This window comes from Hemicordylus capensis, chromosome 1 (assembly GCF_027244095.1).
Source record: "Hemicordylus capensis ecotype Gifberg chromosome 1, rHemCap1.1.pri, whole genome shotgun sequence".
In the NCBI taxonomy this organism is placed as follows: Eukaryota; Metazoa; Chordata; class Lepidosauria; order Squamata; family Cordylidae; genus Hemicordylus; species Hemicordylus capensis.
This window is the reverse complement of record NC_069657.1, coordinates 47,683,872-47,689,908: the sequence shown is the minus strand read 5'-3', so window position 1 is coordinate 47,689,908 and position 6,037 is coordinate 47,683,872. Positions and strand designations below refer to the sequence as shown.

At 49.6% G+C, this 6,037-nt stretch overlaps 1 long non-coding RNA gene across 1 annotated transcript; it reads left to right on the top strand.

Annotated features, from left to right (window-relative positions):
* Positions 1-553: 553 nt before the first annotated feature.
* On the top strand, positions 554-5,689 carry LOC128339216 (uncharacterized). The gene is made up of 3 exons (XR_008312909.1): positions 554-1,042; positions 2,261-2,311; positions 2,694-5,689. It is a non-coding gene; the product is annotated as an uncharacterized LOC128339216 (long non-coding RNA).
* Positions 5,690-6,037: the final 348 nt, after the last annotated feature.

The following is a 6,037-nucleotide window of genomic DNA, read 5'->3' as shown; positions in this document are numbered from 1 at the left end:
AATTCCATTCTAGATAGGAAAGTGAAGAGACAGAATCTCTAATCTAGCTAGCTAGCTGGATGCAGATGGATTCTGCATCTCTGCACACATGGTGCAGGGAGAGAGGAGCTTGCATGTTGCGAGGCAGAAGGAAGGGAAGAGCAGGGGGAGAGGAAGTGGCAGGAAGGAAGGAAGTGTCCCTGAGAGTAACAATCTACATTCCAAAGGGATAGTGTCAGAGTACCGAGAAGGGAGGACCAGTGTCTTGGCCCTGTGACTCACTAGTCTGTCCTCCTATGCCATTGAGACAAGAGACAGTGCATAGTCCTTCACTTCCAACAGCCTGCACCCCCGTTTTTAAGACTGCAGCCTCCCATTGCGCCCTTTTCCCTGGGCACGTTTGATGCCTAAAGGCTGATGCAGCTTGCAAGACTCTGGAAATAAGACTAGAAGGAGCCGGGCGGAGGGGAGGGCGATTTGCAAATTCAGTTCCCTAGCCCGCAGGAGGTGGGGAGCCGTTACTCTAGCCTCTTCTGCCTCCTCTATCAATACTCTCCGGATGCGGGGTGGGGGAGAGACTTGCGCGCGCACCCTCAGAGCTTTGTCAACGTTACTAGGAGTCCGGAACCCCGCAGTCAACGTGTGGACTAATTTGCCGGACGCTGCTGACTCAGCGTTTGTGAGGCCGGCTTGGAAAGAGGCGCCCTCGAGGGCCAGGAGCAGGCCGCGTCTGCCTGCCCTCCATACTACCCAATCAGTCTGCGTTTGCTGCTGTGATGTGCTCGGCTTCCCCTCTTCTCGCCGCCCTGCCTGCCGGTTCTGTCCCTTGGCTCACGCAAGGCTGCGGCTCACGCTACTCCGCTTGGAAGGCTGGCTTTGAGGGCTCAGGGCAGAGAGAAAACGAGGAACCCGAGTCAGCGTATTAAGCCCTCCCGGCCCCGGGGTGGGTCAAGTGACAGCCGCGGAGGCAGGCAGCAAAGGGCGAAACGCTGCTCAGCCAAACCAGTTTACGCTCTTCCCTCCTGCCCATCTCTCTCTCTGGTCCTGTTCAGACGCTATACAGGTGTCTGTGTGTGCATGTACACGGGTTTGTGTGAATGAGTGTACATGGGTGCAGACATAGGGGAAGTTTGAGGAAAATCTCCTTGCTTAACGTGGGGGTGGGATGGAGGAAAAGCACTTCTGGGGGAAGATAAGGATTATTAGGTTTGATGGGAGGAGCTTAATATACTTCTCAAATCCTTAGGTAAGATCTGCACCCCTGAGTGCCATCTGTTCATTTAAAAAGTGAAACTCTGTACAGACCCCTTCAAATGCAGGGCACAGATAAGGGGTGTACAATTGTACTTGCGCTGAACATAGTGTCTGAATAACTTTATGACGCTGTTCTCACAACCAGCCTGGGCCAGCCCAGCTGGAGTTATAGGCTGGTTGTGAGAAGCAGCGGGATCCTTGTGGACCCCTCCACTCCCTGCCCACCTAACCCTCTTAAGAAACCTGATGGTTAGCCAAGGTTAAGGGTGCACTTGCACCCTTACCCCAGCTGCTGGGTATCGTGTCTCCTTGGGCTGAGCTCAGCCCTAGGAGACACAGAGATGGGTGCATAGAGCACCTGTCTGATGGAATTCCCAGTATGAGGCGTGTGTTGCATGCTGCATTGTGGGATATCTGGAGCCCGGAACAACAAGGGCTGCCCATGTGGGAAACGCACCAAAGAGGGACACTTTGGTCATCTAGGGAAGGGTGTCTTAACCTTGGGTGCCCAGATGTTGTTGGACTGCAACTCCCATCATCCTCAGCTACAAAGGCCGTGTCTGGGGATAATGGGAGTTGCAGTCCACCAACATCTGGGCGCCCAAGGTTAAGAAACCCTGATCTAGGGGAATGGTAGGTAAAGAGCAGCCTTCCCCCCATGCCCTCCCAACCCACCCCAAGTGATTATGAGAATCGCTTCTATGTGTATATACTGTAAACATAGGGAGCTGCCATATACCAAATCAGACCTTTGGCCCATCTAGCTCAGTACTGACTACATAGACCAGCAGCGGCTTCTCCAAGGTTCCAGGCAGGAGTCTCTCCCATCCCTATCTGGAGATGGCCAGGGAGGGAACTTGGAACCTTCTGCTTGCAAGCGTGCAGGTGCTCTGCTTTAACAGTCTCCCATTCAAATGCAAACCAGGGCAGACCCTGCTTAGCAAAGGGGACAATTCATGCTTGCTACCACACACAGATTGGGGGCATATGCTGAACATAATGTATAAATAGTGCTTCTCTCTTCCAGCTCAGAATGCAGCAAGAACATAAGAACACAAGTGAGCACCCATGAAAAATGGTACGTTATGTGTATCTTCCCTCCTCCACCATGCAGTTCGCTTAGGGTTGCCATTGCCACCTGCTCCCGCCCTGGGATTGGCCTGGAGACTCCAAGATTCTGCATCCATCTCCAGGTGGCTATTGAAAGTAGTCTTGGAGATTTTAATGGATTAATAGTGTGGAAAATATTGGCAGGGGAGGGAGGAGATTTCCACAGATCATTTTAGCCAGAGTTGGCAACCTGATCTCCTCGTTTAAGGGATCCTTCTGGAGATGCGATTGGCGTCTGAGGAAGCGCATCCTCAGGAGGCTTCGAGGCCAATTATTCTAATACTACAAGGGGGAGGTCCTCCTCGTACCTTATTTGTTTATTTATACATGTATATACAACACCCCTGCAGGACCCCCTGGACCTGGAGAAGACCCTCCACCGTCAAGGACCCACGCCCAGAGGCTGCAATTGGCAGAAGATGACTGGCACGGCCCTGCCAGCCACACGCAAGGTGAGGCTGGGATCTATCCCTCCCTTGGACCTTTTGGACTTTCCTCTCACTGAACTCTTTTAACCAGACTCTACCCAAACCCGTAGGAACTCGCGTACAGTGCTATATTCTCTCTACCATTGCAACCACACATTCGTTAGTACGCGGCCGTGTTTTATCGGGAAATTCTATTCACTGTTGCTTTTGTAAACCGTATGTTAAACATTCTCTAATAAAAGTCAACCCGCTCTTCCTCCGAGGAGCTCAGAATGGTGTGCATGATTAAAGTGGGGGTGTTATTAGAAGATGGCCCATGGGGCTCACTCAAGCCCCCAATGAATGGCCCCCAGGGCCCCAAATCCCATCTGCCACCTCCTCCTCAATTGGGGGGGGGGCAGCTGGTTGCTGCCGCTGCTGCTCTAGCAGCAATGATTGCTTCTGCCTCCTTCCTAAAAGGAGCTGTGCTGTAATGGTGGCAAAACAGATATCTTAGCCTCCACTACAGCACTTAACTCCTCCAGTTTCCCTTTGGAGAGGAGTCAGACATAATTATTCAAAGGGGGGGCATGATTGAGTTTAATTATCAAAAGAGGGGGGGCGTGGGCCTGGCCCCTGAAAAAGTGCCTAGCAATACCCCAGGCTTAAAGGATCCCTTAGAAGAGAACTGGTTGCATGCCTGAGTTGTGTGTGTGTGTGGCCAAATTCCCTCTCCTGCTCTTTAGGACTCATGCTTCATGTTCCTAGGGACCAAATCAGCGGCAGGCAAATGCTTCCAGCCCAGTCTCCCCTCTCTGGCCAGCTTGTTTTCCTGCTGCCAATGTTCTCTAGCAGCAAAAACCCTCACAGACCCTTTTGGTTTGGGGGTTTGGGTGGATACAAGGATGGTCATCCTACTCCCAGATATTTTTCTCTGGGGAAAGGAATCTCTACCAAAACTAGAGACCTCTTCTCTCTTGTCATATCTGCCCTAGATGAGTTTGTCTAATTCTTTTTTTTTTTTTAAGCCACGTAAGCTAGGTTTTCATGGTCTTTTAGCAAGATACCATCACTGCAGCTCTCAGCCCTACATTCTGGCTGAGCCCTGAGCTTTTTGGAAGGGCGGTATAAATTTTTTAATAATAAATAAATAAATAAATAATAAATACATTCACCCCAAAGGAAGTTCACTTCTTCCCTTCCTTCCTGCAGCTGATCTGCACTGTAAGAATGCTCCCAGTTTAGAATTTGACTCTGAAACCTTCCTCTCGCAGCACCAGCCATTTCTTGGCTACAATGAAAGTGGAACCGATTTCTTTTTTTACATATATGTGCTGTTCTATTCAGAGTTTGCTCTCTCTGGGGAGGAGTGATTCCATGATAGCCACAGCTATTGAATTCATATGGATAAGTGGAAGAAGAGACTGATTGAAACATCTGGAGCTGGCTGTACCAAACCTTTGCAGGATTGTACAAGAATGTCACTGCCTGTTAGCAATTGCTGTATGGAGCATGTGTTCTTCATAACAGATAATACTTGGGCAGATGAATGAAACTGAGGTTGTGCACGTGACCAGTACAGGGGCAGGCAGCAGGGGGAGGCAGGGATGAACCTACCTTCCCCCACAGCCGATCAACTATCTCCTCTTCAGTGTGCCACAAGGAACACAGATCACTGGAGGCCAGGAAAATGAGTCCCGGCCTCCAGGAATCCCAAAATGCACCAGCCGGGCAGCATAGTGCATTGGGGGATTCCCCCGTGAATTGGGCGCTCTAGGCACCCAAATCTGCATTCAGGCCAAGCTCACACACGACTGCATACCTGGGGCAAAGGGTGCGCCTGGTGCCAAGCGTGACCTCTGCTTTAGAGACAGAGTGGGGAGTGGGAGAAAGAAATATGTGGGATGAGAATATGTTAATTTGCGTGTTGAAATGTTTCTGCTAATGCATATTTGCATAAATATACCTGTTTAATATTCTTACATTTTTGTGAGTTCAGTTGCTGTTTGTGCCCTCAAGAACCCTCGTGTTAAAAATACTGCGTGTGTCACGCTGTGTGTGTGTGTAGGGGGATGATGCTTAACTTGCAGCTGGGTGGGATCTGGGAGGCTCCAAAGGCCGTTAGGTCCAGGATCCAAAATTACCTAGGTGCACCTCTGATGTCCTTACTGGCTAATCCCTGTCCCAGTTGTGACCTTGGCTTCAGCCTTGACTCAAGAGCTCTGCTTGTCAGGGCTGGTGGGCTTCTCATAAAATCATAATGGAATCTGAGCAAGCTTCAAAGCAAGAAAAGGGCAGTGAGAATGTGGCCTGGACTGGGAAACAGCTCACTTACAAGGTTCACAGCAACAGCAGCGGGGGGGGGGGGAGGAAAACAAGTGCCAACCTGAATTCCATGTGGGAATGAGAGACATCAGCAACCACTGGGCTCTGTCTGACCTAAATGGCATTCAGCATTTTCCAGAAACTTTCTGACATTTTCCTCACTTGGCACTGTTGAAACTTGCTACTGTTGAAAACAAACGTGTTGGGTCTCTACCCAGACAGAAGTTGTCCAGCCAAAAATAGCCATTTCAGAGTCTGTGGAAAATGTACCTCCATCCATACTGATATTATGCATCCAGATTTACAAATGTAAAAGCAGAGCCGGTCTGGTGCAGTGAGACAGTATCAGATCTAGAGGACCTGGGTTTCAGTTCCTCAGTCATGGATTTGAGGAGGGACCAGAGTTCAGTTACAGAGCACATTCTTTGCATGCATAAGGTCCCAGGTTCTTTCCCACAGATTTTAGGTTACAGAACTGGAAAAGACCTCCTTGCCTGACATCCTGAAGATCTTCTGCCAGTCAGGGTGGACAGTGCTAACCTAGGGGACAAATGGTCTGACTCAGTATAAGGCAGCTTCTTAAATGACTTGTTGCATTCTTCTACCCATCAGTCACTGACTTGTAACAGTGTACTTTGGGCAATGACAAAAAGTTATTGGTTTCTCTCTCTCTCTCTCTCTCTCTCTCTCTCTCTCTCTCTCTCTCTCTCTCTCTCTCTCTCTGTTCACTATCTGTAAAAATGGGGAGGGGACTATAATCACCTATACTGCAGGAACGTTTGAACAATAAAATGTGCAGTCCATCAGGGAACTGTTCCCATTCTTTTCAGGGAAGCTTGCACAGGGGAATTTCCCCGGTGGATTGTGCCCAAAGACTGTCAGGTTCTTTGCATAAAGTGCAATATGAAAACCATCGGTAACAAATCCAAGAGCATACCCTGCATCCACTATGAAGGAATAAA